This window comes from Crocodylus siamensis, chromosome 4, assembly GCF_052110815.1.
Source record: "Crocodylus siamensis isolate JL-2025a chromosome 4, ASM5211081v1, whole genome shotgun sequence".
In the NCBI taxonomy this organism is placed as follows: Eukaryota; Metazoa; Chordata; order Crocodylia; family Crocodylidae; genus Crocodylus; species Crocodylus siamensis.
The window spans coordinates 140019970-140040666 of record NC_143398.1 but is presented as its reverse complement, the minus strand read 5'-3'; the positions used below and the strand labels follow the sequence as shown (position 1 = coordinate 140040666).

The 20697-nt window shown below is 48.8% G+C and overlaps 1 long non-coding RNA gene across 1 annotated transcript; it reads left to right on the top strand.

The window, feature by feature from the left end:
• Positions 1–2435: 2435 nt before the first annotated feature.
• Positions 2436–20302, top strand: LOC149866585 (uncharacterized). The gene is made up of 4 exons (XR_016441928.1): positions 2436–2511; positions 4919–5091; positions 7729–7832; positions 17966–20302. It is a non-coding gene; the product is annotated as an uncharacterized LOC149866585 (long non-coding RNA).
• The last annotated feature ends 395 nt before the right edge of the window (positions 20303–20697 follow it).

Genomic DNA, 20697 nt, shown 5'->3' with positions numbered 1-20697 from the left:
CCCTCTCGCCGTCCGGGTCCCCAAAGCAGCCACTTCTGCGGTCTGAGAGCAGCCCCGGGCAGGACGGCAGCAACAATGCCAGCCGGGCGGGCACTCCCCCGCCGAACCCCTCCATATCTGCCCTACCCGGTAAGCCCCTGCTCCAGGGCACGGCACAGAGGGTCGGGGGTGAATTTGCAAGAGGGGGGAAGGCTGGACAGAAGAGCAAAGGGGATTTGTTTGGGGCGGGGGGGAAGGAGGAAAAAGTTTTGTGAGAGGAAGAAGGGGGGAGATTGCTGAAGGGTGGGTTTGCAGGCAGGTGATGGTGTTTGAGAGACTCCTGCTAGAGTTACCAACTCTGGGGAGGTTTCATCACATGATGCATCGGCATTAATGGCTGATGGACTGTACTGTACTCAGGAAAGCAAATGCACATTACTATTACATTTTAAAAACCCACTGGACTGCCATATAAATTGGATTTGACATTTAATATGTATTTTGTTTATCTCCTGGGTGACTCTCAGCAGTCTCCTCAAGATTTATATCTAATTCCTGGAGGCTCCAGGGCAGTCTTGGAAGGTTGGCAATGCTATTCCAGCAGCATCCTTCCTCCTCCCTTGAAACAAAAGCAGCTGGTTGAACTGGGGGAAGGTCTGGGGTCAGATGCACTCTTGAGCATTCAGGTTGGAGATAAGGGGCACCGTGGTCCCGTGCAGTGGCATGGAGATGCCAAGATTAGAGCAGCTGTTCTCAGTCTTTTTTAAGGCTCGAGGCAGTCCTCGTTAGCTTCCAGGCACCCTTCCAAAAAGGCCAGTTCTCAGCTTTCGATTGTTTTTTGACTACAGAAAAATACTAGTGCCATGCTTTCCTTGCAAAGAACTCAGAAAGCCCACAAGATAGGATGCTTTTAAAATCCTTCTAATTCCTATCTGAAATCTCTGGGTTTCTCTCATGAACTGTGTGCATGCACCCAACAGTGCACACCACCCTGCACCCTTGGCCAGCACCGTACCTAGACCCGTGGTGGCCCCGGAAAAACTTTTAGTATCAGGCCCCCCTTTGCCAGAGACAATGATGATAAGAATTTTTAAATTACCATTTTCGGGCCCCCTTTCTGTCCGAACCCCGGGCAGCCGCCCAGTTCACCCGTGCCTGTATCCAGCCCTGACCGTAGCTGAGACTGGAATTGCTCTGAGCTTTGCTTTCACGCTGAATGAGGTAATTCCCCATCTGTGTGATTAACTTTGATTTATGTATTAGTTGGATTGATATGTTGCCCTTATTCCAAAAAAGGCTCAGGACATCTTGCAATAATAAACAATATACATTATAAAAGCAGAGAAAGTAGTCAAATAAAATCATAATAAATGACACTCTCTAAACAGCAGTCCAGAACTTAGCTTCACCTGCCCATTTTAAAAGGTCTTGCCAGGAGCAGATCCAGGATTTCCCAAAGTGGGGGCTGGGAACAGCAACCTGCACTGCAGGGGTAGCTGCACCCCTGTTGCCAGCCTCCTCTGGCCCCCACCAGTGCAGGCAGACCACTGCAGACTTTTTAAAGTCACCAAAGCACGTGAAACTTCCCTTTCCTTTCCCCTTCCTGCTTAGAGACATGCCCCCTCCCCTCCTCGCCCCTCCCCCTCCCCTGCCTGCTGCTGCTGTTTTCTCTACTGCTCAGAGGCAGGGACGCTCCAGAGCCAGCCAGGATGAGTAGGGACTGGGCTCAGCTGGGGAGGGGATAGCATCAACAGGGCAGCTGGAAAGTGGTTCTTCCCACACTGCCCAGTCCAGGAGCAGGTGTGCTGCTGGTGTCCCTGTCCCCAGCTGAGCCCAGCTCCCCCACACCCCTTAACCCAGGGCAGAAAGGACTATGAGGTTTACCAAACTCCAGGACAGAGGGAAAAGGCAGGCAAGGGAGGGGGAAGAGGCAAGATGGGGTAATGCCTTTGAGCAGTAAGGGAGGAAGGATTTTCACTTGCTTTAGGGATTTTGAAAAGCCCTTGGAAGCTCCCATGGTACAGTCCATTCCAGAAAGGATCTGGATCCACCCCTGGGTCTGACATTTGGATCCACCCCTGGATCCACCCTCTGGATATATCCCTGGGAGTGACATTTCTTCCAGAATGTGACACTGCCCTCTGTCTCAAATGATGCTATCTGAGCTATGCAAGATGACCAGTTTGATTTTCAGGTGTGTACATGTGGCTGCTGAATGTCTTTGGTAGCCACTGGTAAAGCTTCTAGGTAAAAATTAGGCAAATTCTGATCCCAATTATATAGTCCAAAGGAAAGTCTCTGACTTCAATGGGATTGCTCCAGATTTACAGTGAAATAAGTGAGATACAAAGCTCTCTTTCCTCTCCCTCTTGGAATATAACTTGACTCTAGCCGTCAGAGCTCAAAACCTGAAGTTGATACCTATGCACTGAAGCCTTGAATGATCTTCATCTTTTCAGGACCGTGTCTCACATCCAAAGTACATTGCTGGAACCGTGGGAATATTGGTCATTATACTGGTGATCATCATAAGTAAGCATGTGAAATCTTTGCTTGTTATTTGACATCTGTTTCACCTCCATACCATGCATCAGGGCTGCAGAGGTCAAACACTCCAACAGTGATAAACAGGGGCGACGCGTAGGGGGTGCACGTTGGTGAATGTGCACTGCCTGAGCGTGGCAGTGCACCCCTTCCAAAAAGACAGTATCAGCAGTGCCTGCGGGCAGTCACTGCTTGCCCTACTACCCTACCACCAACACCGCTGGCGGCGTCTGCAGGTGGTCCGAGACCCCCACAGGCTGCCACTGATGCTGCTGGCAGCGGCTATGGGTAGTCACTGATCCTTGGTCAGCACTTGTCACCACCCCCCACCACCAACAGTGCCAGCAGCATCTGCAGGAAGCATCTGCATTCAGCAGGTGGCCATTGGCATCTGGATCCGGGGGTGGGGCCCAGAAGTTCCAGGGGTGCGCCTGGAAGTGCCAGTGGCACTTCTCGTGGCACCCCCACTTCACAGCCGGCACTGTCAGGGGGGCCCCAGCACTCCCACCTGCCGCCCCTGCCTGTTGCCTAAGTGGGGAACACTGCTGTCAGGGGGTGCACCCCTATCCACTGCCTATGCATTGCCTATGAATTTAAGTCAAAGGATTCAGCCAAACACTTACTTTTTTGTTCTTCATTTCACTGTCCGGGTTCCTTTCCTCAATAGATTCTGTGTTGTATTTCTACACACTCTGTGACAGTGAAAGCCAGCCCTACAGGCCCTTACCTCACTGGAAACTGAGGGGCATCCCCTCTATGCGGCACTGGTCAGGCCGCAGCTGGAGTACTGCATCCAGTTCTGGGGCCACACTTCAAGAGGGATGTGGAGAGCATGGAGAGGGTCCAGAGGAGGGCCACTCGCATGATCAGGGGGCAGCAGGGCAGGCCCTACGAGGAAAGGCTGCGGGACCTGAACCTGTTCAGCCTCCACAAGAGAAGGCTGAGGGGGGATCTAGTGGCCTGTTACAAACTAGTCAGAGAGCACCAGCAGGCATTGGGGGAGTCCCTGTTCCCCTGAGCATTGCCAGGAGTGACCAGGAATAACAGTCACAAGCTGGCAAAGGGTAGATTTAAGCTAGATATCAGGAGGCACTACTTCACGGTCAGGGCGGCTAGGATCTGGAACCAACTTCCAAGAGAAGTGGTGCTGGCTCCTACCCTGGGGGTCTTTAAGAGGAGGTTAGATGTACACCTTGCTGGGGTCGTTTGACCCCAGTACTCTTTCCTGCCATGGCAGGGGGTTGGACTTGATGATCTACTCAGGTCCTTTCCGACCCTAGAAACTATGAAACTATTTTGCCACCCCACCCCAAGTTGTGGGTAGGAAATGAAGCTGCACTACCCCTTAGCATCCTCTATGGAGCTATTTTTGAGTCACTGGATTCCTATTAGGTTTAAAGCTATCATGCCTGGCTTACTCCCAACAGCCCTTTCCATGGAGGCTTACCTTGGCACATAGAGCATATCAGACTCTGCTTTGCCCAGGATTGCCCTCTGCCTGCAGCAGAAATGAGAAGCTTGTATGATTTAGTGGGTAGGTCCTTCACTGCTGTATAAGTTTCCTTCCAGGGCCACTTGAACAAAATATTTTCCTTAATCACTGAGACACTGAAGCAAATGGAAAAAAGAATGAGTGATTTTTCCTTTATGTGTATTACCTCCTTTACTGAGCTTTGTTAAAAATGCAAATATTCATGATATTGTGGAGGACTTGTGCTGGGGAGGGGGCTGGTTGTTAGGAAGTGGATATGTAGTGATCTCAGCTGACCTGTCAAGCAGTTGCCAGTTAGAGTTAGGGAGGAGGATAGCTGATTGGTGGGGGAAGGTAGGGGCTGGAAAACCAGGTTGGTGAGGGAGGAGTAGTTGGAGCAATAGGAGGTTTTAGCCACAGATGTTGGGAGGCAGCTTCATTCCCTGCAAGCTCCTCCTCTCCCCACAGTGCTGCACCTGCAAAAAAGGTCCAGTAACTGAGTAAAGTGTCCCTATAGAAGAAGCTGTTAGTACTACCAGCTAAAGAACTTATGCCTAGCTGAAATGATGGGGAATTGTGCACATGGTGATGAAGGCCCCATCCCAGCTTATGCCCCAGATGGATGGTGATACATGTGCAAGGTGAGATCTTCACTAAAGTTGAAATCTGGGTATGTCATTCAAAGCCAGGCTTGCCGAGCAACAAGCGCCCTCCCATGGGTCTCAGGTGCTAAGAGTCATTCACACTGAAAGGCACACAGGGCCAGGCACATTCTTCTCTCTCATTTAGACTGGCATCTTCTCTGACAGTCAGGGTGAATCTTGCTTTCAGATGGGCTGATCTCTGAATTGGTTGTGGTTGCATTAATGAAACTGAACTAGGAGATAACACCAAGAAGAAATCTGACACATACTTCTCTTTCAGCTATGAAATATTACTACTTCCCCCAGTCATGGGAGCCATGCCATGAGGACTGGCTATATTTCAAAAAGAAATGCTATTACCTCTCAGAAGAGGAGAAGGACTGGGACTCTAGTCAGGCCTTCTGTTCAGAGCACAAAGCTTTCCTTGCGGTGATTGAAAATCAAACGGAAATGGTAAGGGGATAGAAGAAATGATCAGGTATTGTTCTCTTCTTGCAGTACCTGCACTGCCTCCATGTTCTTTTCCAGCATTTGTCCTTTAAAATCTTTGAAGAAACCCTGTGAATTCAAGTCATGAAAATTACCAGGCTGCCTGTCTGAGAGATTGGGTGGCTTTATATATAAAGATACCCATCATATTTTGAGGGAAATCCAGGATGGGGGGAAATGCATGCACACACACACAGCCCCGAACCCACAGCTTCTAAGAGCGGGGCCAACCAGGACAGTGCAGCACATGCACACACACGCACGCACACACTGTGTGGACACACGCACACACAGTGCCCCAATCCCACAGCTCCTCATGCACACTGTAGCCCCAGCTCTATTGCACAAGCAACTTTGCTCACAGCCCAGTGGAGTTTGGACCAGGGAGCAACCCACTGACTGGGCTTCCTAGAGAAAACTGAAGCAGAAGTCCTGGATTGGTGGGAATTGGCCCGCATGTGTGGCTCCTGAGTAAGGAGCTGGGCACATGCAGGTGGATGCCTCCAAAATTCAGGACTGTCCCAGCCAATCCAGGACAAATGGTCACACTATTTATTTAGTAACAATACAGGTTTGCCTATGTTGCCTTGCTGTTTGGATTTGAATTGCAAACCAGATGTGAAAGCCACTCCTATTATTAATTCTCTGAATCTTCTTTTCTACTTTTTCCTCAACAAAGCCAGCACAAATTCAATGCGTGTCCAAATGTGCAAGATTAAGATATAGATAGATCACTGAAAAAATCCAATCCTGGAAAACATTGTCCTCCTAGCATCTTCCATCATCATCTGCTTGTAAAAATCAACTTCTATCTTTAGATATAGGGTAGGGAAGAAGAAATGCTTAGAAAGCCCGGGTCCCCACAGGAATTTCTTTTAGGTCATACTTGTTTCATTACTAGGGAATGGTAAAGTACATACTAGGCAATGGCTTCCCATCTAAAAGTCAGCTGGTGAGTTCAGATGAAGTGAAAAACTCCTTGACTGTGATGTTGTCTTGAGTTCTCACTGATCTGTCTATTTAGGGTAGCAAGAACCAGACTGCCTCTTCCCATAGCAGGTGTAAGGCATGACTTTCCAACTTATAGGTGTCCCAAGGTTAATAAAGACAATCCAGAGATCTCGCGCCATTTGGAGAGGGCCAGGCATCAGGATGGAGGCCTCTATCTCCATACTTCAAGCACCAAGTACAGGCAGCCCTCGGACTTATGACACAATTGGTTCCTGAAAACCACGTCTTGAGTCGGAATGTAACTCGGAACTGATTTTCCCATAGGAAACAATGTTATAAATGGAGGATTGGTTCCTGAACCAAGGCCTGATACTGTATTTTCACCAAAAATACGCCAGAATTTTGTACTCAATTAATTATAGATGAGTAATATAGCTACACTAATGTATTTATATTGTAAATAGCAATCATATTGATTTGGAAAGACTTCTTTGAGGTGACTTTGCTGGACTTTTTGAAAGGCTCTTGTTTGGACTTTTTGACTGTAGTTTTCTCGGGAGTCTTGGCTGCAGGTTTTTTCTGGAGTCTTGTCTGCTTTCTTAAAGAAAGTGTCCAAGGAAGTTTGGACAGATGTTCTCCAGGGAGATGGGTGACGCAGCAAACTTGTTCGCTGGTGTGGCGTGGCATCAGATCAAGCCTTGTAAAGTCAAAACTGAGGTCAGAAAGTTGAAACAGGGTGTCAATTTATAAACGTTGTAAATACAAAGCATTGTAACTCAAAATGTTGTAAGTCGAAGACTGCCTGAACAGGAAAGCATAGTTTCATCAGGGGGTTAGTTGCTATAATCCGTCTAGCGATACCTGAACCAACTAATCTAATCAAGGCTTTTGAGTGGCAATGCATCTTATGAATCTGGCCAACAGGGATACGCCTGAAGAGTAGTTCTTCCACATCCAGACAGCCTCGCTGAAACCACGTAAGCCTAAAGTAAGGCCTTGTTTTTTTGTTTTTTTTTTAAAGAAGCCTCATTATTTTTATTCCTTTTAACAGAATTTTGGCAGGAGGAATGGGGTTTCTGTTTCTTCCTATATGTTTATCTGGACATTTTTACAATAGCTGTTACTATTTGTATCTGGCCATCTTAGAGTTTTAGAAAGGCATCCACATTTTAACAAAGCAATTAGACCCAATTCATATCTAGGATTGCATGCCCATGTGGTGGAAAGTCTCCCCAGAGCTGATCTGGCAGAGCTGAAGGGGTAGGTGGATGAGACTGAGGAGGCTGCATTTGCTGTAGTTTCTGTTCTCTACAACCCTTGGCTCTGTGTCCTGGAAAGTTCTGCCCACAACTTCCAATTTTTCCCTTCTTCTCCCGAACATAGTATAACTGCCTGATTTTAAGTTACCTCAATAGGAACATTTTGGTCTTCATTGCTCTTAAAGAAACTCACCTATGACAAAGTAGAAGTCTCCTTGACTGCATCATTTATATAGACCCAGACTGAGGACTAGCCAAGTGCTATTTAGTTTTCTCTTACTATGGAACAAGATCATGTACATGGAGGTCACTGTAGAACAGCCGAGAGAAATCAAGAAGTGTTTATTTCTTGTGAGGAAATTTAAGTTAATATAAATGTTGTTTTGTTTAGCTTTTTCTCAGTAAGCGATTGCAGATGCAAGACTCTTGGATTGGGTTGCGCAAGAAAGAAGGCCAGTTCTACTGGGAGGACAACACTCTGCTGCAAACAGACAAGTATGTTCCCTCTGACTTTTTCATGAATAAGTGGGTGTGTGAAGACTAAGTGAAGTAATAAACACAATCAGAAATAGGATTTCCCCATAGAAAATTATTGTACAGAGCTGAGTCTAATCAGGTAGGAAACCATTACAGTTAAATCCATACAAATCTCCAGAGCAGACACCGCTATACTGGTGATAAAAGATCCTTATATCAGTATTACTTATTTGGTAGGTGAGCAGAAATAAACCATCCTCATAAACACACCTTTAGAACTGCATCCAATGCGGGGGCCGGGGGTGGGCGAGGTGTTGCACTGCTATATAGTTAAAGTGGTACAAAACTGCATGTGAGTCCATCCTTAAATGAAGGACAAGTCTCTAAAGCTGAATCTTCACTTGAAAAAAGGAGTGTTCTTAATTTAAGATAACTAATATGGTAACTAACTATGAACTCCTAGAGAAGATGAAGCTATTTGCAGTTTTTGCATAAATAAGCAGGAGAAATTAAAGGCACTAGGAGGACTTAGTAACTTTCCTGAAAGCTGAAACCACTTTATCTTCTCTAGGATTTTAACTACGGGCATGTACGCAAGTGCAGGCACCCTCTCCCAGCCCCTGACCCCGGCCAGCTGGCAACTGTCATCAGTGGCTGGGGGGAGGGATGGAGCCCCCTTGCCAAGTGTGTCCCTCCACAGCTACCCCTGCTGGGATCCTGGGGGAAATTGGGTTGGGCCCATGAGATAGTGGGAGCTTCCTTCTCCATCACCCCCCTGCATAAGCGTTTTGATGGTGGCAAAGGTGACAGTGCCCCCCCAGCTACCCCAGCCCAGAGCTTAGGTGGGAAGGGCAGGGAAATGGAGGCCCCCCCCCCCCATAGCATGGGCCCAACTTGGCTACCTCTGCTGGGGTCTTGGGGAGAGCCAAGCCAGATCCAGGAGCCAGAGAGTTTCCATTCCCCCCAACCACAGCTCCAGGCGTAGCAGCCTCTGGTACCGCAATCCAGTCGCATGGGGGGCGCAAGCGGGGAGGGTAAGGGGGGGAGCCTCATGGGCCCAGCCTGGTTTTCCACAAGATCCAGCAGGGTAGCTGAAGGCGGGGGGGATGGCAGGGGAGGTTCCTACCTCCCACCCTCTTCCCACCCCTGCTGCCCAGGCTTGTGCTAACCTGCACAAGCATCAGTCCAGTCCACAAAGATGCATAAGATGCAAGCATAATTGCCCAAATTAACCCTCTCAGGGAATCTGCTCTGCCTTAGAGCACCCCTGTCTGAAACCATCACACAAGGGTTACATTTTTGGACTATTGGCCATTTTAAAAAGCACTCTGCAGCTGTGAATATTTGTTGCATTATGGCTGGAGAGCGAAAAATTGGGGGCCTCATCGCATGAGAAATATGACTTCTGGAAGTGCCCTATGTTAGTTATCTAAGTTAAGAACCACCATTTTTTCCTGCTGAAAACAAGACCCAAGTTAATATGGCAGTAAAGTATGACATCCTTGAGGAATCAAGTTGACTAGAACCTAAAGCTTATATTTAAGGTTATGTTTACACTAGGCTAAAGGATCATGAGTGGCATCTTGATCATTTAATAGACATGAAAGCTGCAGCCCGCTTTGTCAGAGAAAACATGCTGTATTAAGGATCCTAAGAAAGTAACTTTAAGGGTCTCCTGATTCAATTCAGATTCAGAGATTCAGTCACCAAACTGGGCCAAATCTCTGCCAAATCGAATCAGCAACCAAAGCTTCGCACGGCCCTAGTGAACAAGGCCTTCTTTAAACAACAAATGGAAGCTTCTAAGTTCCAGTTCTCATGGGGGACTTGAATTATTGAGACAACTGCTGGGAGGGAAACCTAGCAGTGCACATGCAGTCCAGCAAATTCCTGGAGTGTTGCAAATAACTTTTTGATACTGATGGTAGAGAAGCCAACTAGGGGAAGCTATTCTTAACCCACTGCTCACTAGCAGCGGGGAAGTGGTTGAGAAGGAAGGTGGAAGCTAACTAGCATGACAGTGACCATAAAATGATTGCGTTCAAGATCCTAAGGGGAGGAAAGAAGGAGAGCAGCAGAATAAGGACACTAGACTTCAGAAGACTTCACCTAACTCAGGCAGGATCCCCTGGGAGGCAAGTCTGAGGGAAAAGAGTACAGGAGACCTGGATGTACTTTAAGGCAGTGGCATAACAAGCAAAGTTGCCACCTGGGGCAAATCCTGCAAGGAGGGCATGAAGTTCGGAAACCCGGTGGAAAAGGGGACATGGGTTCTGAGAGTGGCGGGGGGTGGGGAGTTTCACAAGGGGCATGGGTTCCTAGAGTGGGGGGAGGAACAGGGTCTGAGGGCAGGGGTGGGGGGCAGAGGATCTGAGGGTGGGGATAGGGGGCATGAGATCTGAAGGCAAGAGAGTAGGAGATGGAGCACATGTGTTCTGAGAAGGGTGGGAGGCAGTATTCTTACCCAAACTAGAAGCTTCACAGTCCCAGCTGAGCTGCCACTGCCTATGTGCATGCTGTGCTCGCCCCAGCTATTGTTCGTAAAGTAGTAGCAGGGGTGGAAGCAGCAGCTGCAGCTGGTGACTGTTTTGAAATTCCCAGCATGGCAGTGCTGCTGGGGTGCAGACTCTGCGGGAATGGCAGATGATTCTGTTGCTCCATCTAACTTGGCAGGTGTCCCCCTCTCTCAACCTTGTTATGCTGCTGCTTTAAGGAGGCCCTTCTAAGGGCACAGGAGTAAGCTATCCTGAAGCAGTGGAAGAATGGGACATGCAACAGTTGACTGGTCTGGCTAAACAACACTCTGCTCAATGGGCTGAAACTAAAAAAGAAATCCTAAAAACATGGAAACTTGATCATATTACTAGGCAACTGTATAAGAGTATCACACAGGAAGGCAGAGAGAAACATAGGAAGGCCGAGGCACAATCTGAGTTGCAACTAGCAAAGGACATAAAAAGCAATAAAAATGGATTCTCTCAGTATGTCATGAGTAAAAGAAGTCCGAAAAAAACCCACATAGATCCCTTACAGAATGCAGAAGACAACCTAGTTATAGATTTCATAGACATTTGGGCTGGAAGGGACCCCAGAGGATCATCAAGTCTAGCCCCCTGCCCCAGGGGCAGGAAGTCAGCAGGGATCATAGGATCCCAGCAAGATAAGCATCCGAATGTGTTTTGAAGGCGTTCAAAGTGGGTGCTTGAACCGCCTCAGGTGGCAATCTGTTCCAAACCTGGGGGGCTCAGACAGTGAAGAAGTTCTTTCTTATGTCCAGCCTGAACCGGTCACAGTGCAGTTTGTGACCATTCAATCTTGTCATCCCTTGGGGGGCTCTGGTGAACAGCCGTTCCCCCAGATCCTGATAAGCACCCTGATAACCTTATAGGTGGCCACCAGATCACACCAGAGCCTGCATTTTTCCAGGCTGAATAGCTCCATTGCTCTCAGCCTCTCATCCTAAGGTCTGCTTTCCTGCCCTCTGATCATGCATGTGGCTCTCCTCTGCACCCTCTCAAGCTTCTCCACATCCTTTTTGAATTCCAAACTGGATGCAATACTCCAGCTGCGGCCTCACCAAGGCTGAGTGCAATGGGAGAATGACATCCCGGGATCTGCTTGAGAAGCATCTATGGATGCACGCCAGCATTTTGCTCGCTTTACTAGCCACAGCAATCACACTGAAGGCTCATGTTCATCTTGTGGTCAACCATGACCCCCAAGTCCCTTTCATCTGTAGAGTTAACCAGCATAGCACTACCAAGCCTACATGCACGGTACAGGTTTTTCCTCCCAAGGTGGAGAACCTTGCATTTTTCGGTGTTGAACACCATCAGATTCTCGTCCGCCCATTTAGTGAATCTGTCCAGATCTGCTTGGATCACCCTCCTGTCCTCAGGTGTGGATGCTTTACCCCAGAGTTTGGTGTCATGGGCGAACTTGGCCAGTCTGCCTCTGACACCAATGCCCACATCACTGATGTAGATGTTAAACAGTACAGGCCCTAGGACAGAGCCTTGAGGGACCCCACTGGTCACAGCACACCAAGATGGTTGGCTTCCATTGACCACCACCCTCTGGGTCCTACCACGGAGCCAGTTCCCCAGCCAGCTGATCGTGGTGACATCAAGGCTGCAGCTAGCCAGTTTAACCAAGAGGTGATCGTGGGATACCAGATCAAAGGCTTTTTTAAAGCTGAGGTATATGACGTCAATCTCTTCCCCTTTGTCCAGGTGATAAGTCACCTGGTCATAAAAGGAAATGAGATTGGTCAAGCAAGACCTACCCACAACAAACCCATGCTGGGTATCCCTTAGGATATTGCCTTCAGCTAGTCTGTTAAGGATAGCCTCCTTGATAATCTTTTCCAAGACTTTCCCCAGGATAGAGGTCAGGCTCATGGGCCTGTATTTTGCCAGATCTACTTTCCTCCCTTTCTTGAAGATAGGCACCACATTGGCCTTCTTCCAATCTTCGGGCATTACACCAGAGCACCAAGAACTCTCAAAGATCTGTGCCAGGGGCTGAGCTATGATGCTTGCCAGCTCCCTGAGTACCCTTGGGTGTAACCCATCAGGGCCAGCTGACTTGAAGGCATTCAGCCTGTCAAGGTGTTCCTTCACAAGGTCAGCTTCAATGGAGGGTAAGGAATCTCCCTCACCCGGGCCTCCCTGACCCATAGTGGGCAGGGCTGTCCCATGGGGCTGATGGAAAACTGACACAAAGTACCCATTTAGCAAGTTCGCTTTTTCCTGGGCATCGGTTGTCAGTTGCCCCATCTGGTTTAGCAGGGGTCCAATGTTGCCCTTACTTGTCCTCCGGCCCCCCACATATCTGAAAAAGGACTTTTTATTGTCCTTGATATTTGTAGCTAGCTGGAGTTCCATCGCAGCCTTGGCTTTCCTGGTTTGCTCCCTGCAGGACCTGACCAGACCAGAGCAGAGTATTCCTCTTTGGTGACAGTTCCAGTCCTCCATCCTTTGTAGATCTTCCTTTTAAGATGCAGGAAGTCCACCAGTTCCCTGGAGAACCAAGGGGGCTGCTATGCCCTCCTGCTGCCTCTCCTTCGAGACGGGATGGACTTTGCTTGCACATCCAGGATTGCTCCCTTGAGGAGCAACCACTCATCCTGAACTCCCTTCTCCATTGGGCTGTGGCCTTTTAGGGCCTCTCTGACGAGCCTCCTGAGCTTGTCAAAGTCAGCTTTCCTGAAGTCGAGGACTTCTGTACAACTGATTGACTTGCCAGCTTTACGGCAGATGGTGAAAGTGATCAGTTCATGGTCCCTGTCACCCAGCTTCCCTTCAATTGTTAGGTTGCCAATTAGGTCATCCCCAGTTGCCAGTACGAGGTCGAGCAGTGCTTTACTTCTTGTCAGCCCGTACACTTCCTGCATCAGATAGAGGTCATCCACACATGAGAGAAAGCTTTGCGACCCCTCGGATTTGGCTGAGCGCTCCTCCCATGAGATATCTGGGTAAAGTCTCCCATGACAACCATACACTGGGATTGTGCAGCCTAAACCAATTCCCTGGTGAACTCCTGGTCAAGGTCTTGACTCTGGGTAGGGGTCTGTAATAGACCCTCACCATAGTATCCCCTGCGCCATGTTCCCCACGGATTTTAACCCAGAGCATCTCGAGTCATCCACCATGGGGGCCAGTGTCGGCTTGCAGGGACGTGTAGCTTTCCTTGACATAGAGAGCTTTGTCCCCGCCCCTTTTGTCCACTCGATCCCTCCTGTACAAGGTATAGCCGTCTATACCCATGGTCCAGTCATGGGTGGAGTCCCACCAGGTCTCCATTATCCAAATGACATCGTAGTTATTTGCATTTAGCAGGAGAACAAGTTCCTCCTGTTTATTACCCAGGCTCGTGGCATTTGTGTATAGACATGCAAGTGTCCCCTTAGAGGCTCTTGCCTTGCCTACATTTTGTTCCAGGGCTGGGGCTGGGGTGTGATCCCTTATGTGCCTTGGCCTGCTGGCTTTGCAAGGGCCACTCAGTGGGCCAGCAGTGGCAGTAGTCCCCCCATACCCCAGCAGGCTTAGTTTAAAACCCGGTGGAGCAGGTCAGCCAGTCTAGTTGAGAAGAGCCTCCTCCCCAATGGAGAGAGGTGGAGGCCATCTCTTCCCAACAGCTCGCTGCCTCTCCCTCCAAAGAGCGGGCTGTGGTCATGGAAACCAAAGCCTTCCCGATGACACCTAGCTTCGCAGTCTTTGGTTCACTACATGGATCCTCCTATTCCTCCTCAGCCCATAGCCCGAGACTGGGAGGATCGAAGAAAACACCACCTGTGCCCCAGACCCTTTAGCCCCGCACCCAAATCACTGAAGCACCTCATGACCCGGCTAGGAGCACTCCAAGCCATGTCATTGGTGCCCACATGGATGAGGAGCATGGGATAGTGGTCTGTGGGCCAGAGGAGTTTAAGGATCTTCTCTGCAATGTCACGGATGCGGGTCCCTGGGAAGCAGCAAACTTCCCGGGCTAAGGGGTCGGGGCAGCAGATTGATGCATAGAAGGTTAAAGTATGCTGAGTATGCATAAAGTATGCGGCAGATGATTCATAGAAGGCTAAAGTATTTAGTAACTTCTTTACTTCTGCCATCACAAATGGCTACCAGCTGATGAGCACAGTTGGCAGCAAAGATAGGGAAGGAGTCAAACAGTGTACAGAAATGGTTTTCAACTGTTTTCATTTGTGGACCTCCTAAAATATTTCAAATGGAGGTGTGGGTCCCTTTGGAAATTTGGAATAGAGGTGCAGACCCCTTTGAATTGTAAGTGTGGGTATTCACCATGATCCTTCCAGTTTCACCTACTTTAATTAGTCATAATCATCTTTCACAGACCATTTAGACATAGTCTGAGGACCCCCAGGGGTCCGCAGGCCACAGATTAAAAACCACAGGCCTAGAGTAATGGCAGAACAGGTTAAGGATTACTTAGAGTATAAATAGACATTGCCAAATAAAGCAGATCAGATGTGGCAAGATGCATCTCAGCAAAGCCAATCTACTTCACTGGCTGAAACTTACATCACGTTTTGTCCTACTTGTTGATCATGGAGGAAAACAGTGGAAATGATCCCTACTTACAGAGACATGCCCCTGGAAATCTCCAGAGTATGTCTCTGGAAGTAAGGAAACCTGGGCAGGAACTCCTGGAGTTTAAAGGGCCCAATCCGGCACAGGAGTTCCCAGGTATGCAGAACAAGGCCTCTCAAGCCCCAGAAGTGCCTACCCAAGGCAGCTGGAGGGTATGGGAAACTGTGGGCTGCCTGTGCTCTTCTGCTGTTAAGAAAATAGATATCCACCAGGAAAATGGAGCACAAGTTATTGCTACCTTTTGCTGCAGCCACAAACAAAGGCATTTGTGATGTGACAAGGGCATGGGTGTCTATTTGCTTTCGCTTTGTGCTGCCACAAAAATGGTAATGGCTGCACAAAGCCAATATCTGTTTTCAGCAAAAGAGAAGCTAAATCAGCGGTTCCCACTATTGGGGTTGTGACCCCATTTGGGGTTACAACCATAAAAAATGGGTTGCACATTCTTGGAGAGGAAGGCATGGGGGTACACATGCCCCCTAAATTTGTGCATGGGAAGGGGGACAGATTTGGGCTGGCCACTGTGGGCTCGGGGCTCCCCACACTGCTGCCCTCCCCTCAGGGCCTCTGCAACAGAGCAAGGTGGGAGGCTTAGTGCCACTGCCAGGAGCCCCATGCCACCATGGCGAGGCACCCCAGGCTCGCTTGGCAGCATCAGGGGGCACAACTCTGTGCCACTGCCACTGCTTCCTGGTGGGCAGGGTGCACCTCACCATGGCATCACAGCTACTGTGGGGTTCCCGGCAGCAGCACCAAGCTTCCCTCCCTGCCTGCTGGGGCACAGAGGCCCTGCAGGGAAGGGCAGCAGGACAGGGAGCCCCAAGCCTGCTGCAGGCAGACTGCAACCCCCAATGTGCTCCACTCCAGCCATGCTGCCTGCATGGGAGGAGGCCGGGAGGAGAGGAGAGGGAGGTGGGGGGGAGCTGAGCACCTTTGGCTGCAGCAGCCACCACCTCCCACAGGCAGCAGTCGGGGCTCAGGCAATGCTGGGGGGCCAAGGGGCTGGAGACCCTGGCCCCGGACCTGTAGCGCTGTCAGCTGCAGGGCCCCACTGGCAGGGCTTGCGAGTGCAGGGGGCTGTGGATGGGGAGTGAAGGGCACTGGCAGAGCTGAGGGACTTTGGACAGGGAGTGAGGGGCATCTGGTGGGGTGGGGGGCTGCAGGCTGGGAGTGAGAAGCCATACAAGTTTCTCTTGCTTTATGCTGTACATGCGTTCCTGGAAGATGGCACATAACTCTATTTCGCAGAAAGGGAACCCATTTTACAATGTAACAAAAAGGGATACATTCCAAAACCTTGGCTGTACTGACCCCCAGACCCGTTTGGGGATGTAGTCAGGAAGGCAGTGCAGGGATGCAGTCAGTGTGGGGACACAGTCAGGAAAGTGAACCATACCTTGTCCTGCATCTACAGATGCATCTCAAGCAGGTGCAAGGAGGTGATCCTCCCCCTCTATGCAGCACCGGTCAGGCCGCAGCTGGAGTACTGCATCCCGTTCTCCGTGCCACACTTCAAGAGGGATGTGGACAACATGCAGAGGGTCCAGAGGAGGGCCACTCGCACGGTCAGGGGACAGCAGGGCAGGCCCTATGAGGAGAGGCTACAGGACCTGAACCTGTTCAGCCTCCACAAGAGAAGGCTGAGGGGGGATCTAGTGGCCTGTTACAAACTAGTCAGAGGGGACCAGCAGGCATTGGGGGAGTCCCTGTTCCCCCGAGCACTACCAGGAGTGACCAGGAATAACGGTCACAAGCTGGCAGAGGGTAAATTCAGACTAGACATCAGGAGGCGCTACTTCACGGTCGGGGCAGCTAGGATCTGAAACCAACTTCCAAGCAAAGTGGTGCTGGCTCCTACCCTTGGGGTCTTTAAGACAAGGCTAGATGAACACCTTGCTGGGGTCGTTTGACCCCAGTACTCTTTCCTGCCATGGCGGGGGGTCAGACTTGATGATTTGCTTAGGTCCCTTCCAACCCTACCAACTATGAAACTGTTTCTACCACTATTACAAGACAATTATGGTACTCGCAAACAGCAGACAGTACACACAAGCACAGGGCACTGTCATAATGGGGATGGCAACTACAGAAACGCATGTCGCAGATGAGTGATGAGCATAGATCTACACAAGAGACTATACTTTGCTGAGATGCATCATTCACACAATGCAACGTCCAAAACATCTGAGTGCAGGCTTCCACCACATTGATCACATAAGAGTTAATTTACCTTGCATATAACTAATTTTTGGTACAAAATGGGTCATTGCATAAGAGTGAATTTGTACATACAGAACTTGCATAAAGCAAGGGAAACATACTGGGGAAATGGGGTCATGCTTAGGAAACGTTTGAGAAGCACTGAGCTAGATGCTTAGACAAAATTGAGGTTGGTGATTAGGAGGAACTTGCTGACTGTGAGTGAGGTCAAGCATTGGGACAGGCTACCTAGAGAAGTTGCAGAATTGCCATTCCTGGAAATTTTCAAAAACAGGTTGGACAGACACTTGCCTGGGATGGTTTAGTCAGAAATAATCCTGCTTTGAGCAGGGGACTGGATTACAAGACCTTGTGAGGCCCCTTGCAGCCCTACTTGCATATGATTGGATGGATGTTAGGAAAGCATTGCATATTATCACAAAACATTAACTTGGATAATTGAATTCAGTCCTGAAGAGGATGAAGTAATTACATGAATTAAAAACTACTTCAGCAGAAGCTTTGCCTTATATAGGAACATGCCCTGGAAATTCATAGAACCATAGAGTTCGGGTCAGGAGGGACCTTGTAGATCTTCAAGTCTGACCCCCAACCTGGGCAGGAGAAAAACTGGGCTCAAATGGCTCCAGCCAGCTAGGCATCAAGCCTCTTCTTAAACACCGCCAGGGTAGAAGCCGGCACCACTTCCCTGGGAAGCTGGTTCCAGAACCCAGCCACCCTAACTGTGAAGTAATTCTTACGGATGTCTAATCTAAACCTACCCTCCAACAACTTATGGCCGTTATTCCTTGTGATGACTATCATATTGTGTGTTTTATTCAGGTTTGCCATAGAAGGTCATGCAGAATGTGCCTACATAGAAGCATACAGCATCTCTACCTCAGCATGTTCTTTACCCAGGCGTTGGATTTGCAGCTACCAATCCTCAAACTGAACACTGTAACGGGATCTTTAATGATTACAAGTTACTGGAGTGTTACCATCACTTCAGAATAGTGGTTCTTCTAACCCCACTTTACTTCTTAAGCCATCATGATTCAGCAAGATGACCATTATCTACTATCTTACCTCTTCCTGCTTTATACTATCTGTATGTCATACTGAGACACTGACATTAGGACTGGCTATCAGAGAAGAGTACCTACTCTGTGTTACTGACACTCCATGCAGGGAAAAGCTCCATGCAGCACAAACAAGTTAGGTGACTACTTCTCCCCTAATGGTCCGCTGGCTAGGACTTTGTGTTTCCTGATGCAGCCTATTTGATTCCCAGCCAGAAAAACTTTTGCATGTGCTGGCAAAGGGGTGGTGGTGTTTGTGCAGGTTGTGGCTGGTATCGGCAGGCAGAGGGCTTTGTTTCTTCATATTAGCTTTGCTTTCCCGTCTTTTGCTTTTTGCTGTTCTCTTTCCTCAGGTTGGGTGGGGTTGGTTTAAGCAATTTGAGTCCCCATCTGATGTCCCATCCTTCTCCCTCCCTCATCTTCGGGAAACCACGACATCACAGAGCATCACCCCTCACTCCCCCTGGCCCTGCCAGGCTTGCTCCACCCATGTGTGCCTCAATGTGATGATGGCTACCTCACAGAGCAGAGCTTTTCCCTAGGGGCCAGGGTTTGGCTCTCTCCCACTAGCTGCCTCTTTGTGTCCTAATGAAGCAGAGCTGCATGGTACCAGGAACTCCCAAGATAGCAGTGTCAGAGCACCATCTGGCGGAGCTTTTTCATCACAGTCAGCAGCACATCAGTTTTATCACCTGGAAGTCCTGAGCTCAGGCCTCAGAACCTCTGCTGTGGCTCTTGCCCCTTCTCTGGCAGCATCTCCCCTTGTGTAAGTCATTGTCCTCCGGCATTCCCTGACTTCTGGGCTTGTCAGAAGGGCCCACATTTGTGAGGAGCTCCCCTGGGTCACCCTCTGTCATCTCCTGGCTGGTCAGAATTTAGTGTCTTCACTGTTCATTTCCAGCTCAAGAAAACCTCTGCCTAACGGAGCAGTGATCATGTGGAAGGTAGTCAGCATCAATAAGTGGAGATTTTACCCTGGGGTATAATAAGTATTCATTTAATTTTATGTTCTTTCTCCTCTACCCATTTTCCCTGCATCTCTCTCTCTCTTTCTCTTTGTTCTTCTCTTTCCTTGGGAAGAGGGGGCATATTTTCTTCCCATTGCAATCCTTGCCCTTTTTTCTGTCTTCCCAGCATACCAGAGGGACTGGGGTTGAAATAGTAAGATAGAAGAAGGTAGGAAAAGAAATGAGCAAGATCAAGCTGAAAGAGACTGCATCAAGCTAGGATGAAGCATGCAGAGAGATAAGAAAGTGAAACTAGAAGGTGGCAATAAAACGCCAAGGACCAGGATGCAATTGCAAAGAAAAGCAAGAAAAGAAGAGAGAAGCTGACAAGAGGAAATATGAAAAGAGAAAGTCTATGAGCATGGGTGGATCGAGGGTTTTGAAAAGCGAAGTGCACAGGCACATGCCATTTTTTAGAAGAAATATTATTGTGTTGTAATTGTCTCAAGCCCCTCCTCCAACTTCAGAGTAAAATAAAATACACTGTATGTCAAAGCCCACCCAGTATTAAGCTAAGCCAAAGACTGATTATCATGTTTTTGGAAAGCACCAATAATAGTTTATAGTGGTTGTGGTTACTTCACATTTTGCCTTTTCATGAGAAAAATTGAATTACAAAACAGAATCCTGTTGAAATAGAGTGTTAAATGAGCATGGTAAGGTGGAAATGTATGCTATGGTTAGTTGATGTAAACATGCAAGGAAAGAGTTAAGAAAGGAAGCTTAGACTGGTTTCTGAGAGGTTTCAGAACCAGTGGGTGTAAGGATCTGAAGTCAACTGCCCACAGCCCCACCTCTGCCCCCCATGCACCAGGGGCTCCCCTGCATTCCCAGGCCTGGTGCTTCAGGAAAGGGCAAAATGGGGCAAGAGCAGGTGGGGGCAGGGAGTATGGGGTGGAAGAGGAGCAGACTGAACCACAGGTCTCAGAAAGGGAGAGAATGCACTCACCCACTGATCCCCGAAGGGAGATGGAAGGGGGGAGAGTGCACAAACCCACTGCTCACTGTGGCAGAGGTGGCAAAGCAAGGAGTAGGGTGCCCCATCTTTCACCAAAGGCATGGGTGAAGGAGGGAATGGAGCCCACCCAAGCTGTCCCACTGGTTTACCCATTTCCCCCTCCCTGCAAGAATGACAGAATCTGCTCCCCTCCCTTCACTCCAACCCTCAACCTTAAAATCTTCTCTCAGGTCTTTGCACCCAAATTTTCACAATGTAAAGGGGCGGGGGGAAGCCAAATAAAGAGGCCTCTGGTGCTTTTGCAAGCCATTTATTTATGTATCCATTTTTACCTCATTTTAAGGCACAGGCCATTTATAAAAGAATTTTATTTTTAACATTTTATTAGAAAACAAACAAAGCCAGACAGTCTAAAACGACCTCAACAGAGGCCTCACAGAAGAAGATACAACATAAAATTTTCAAGGATTACATAATACAAAACAGGATAACCAACATCGCATACACTTAACATACCCAATAGCTAGT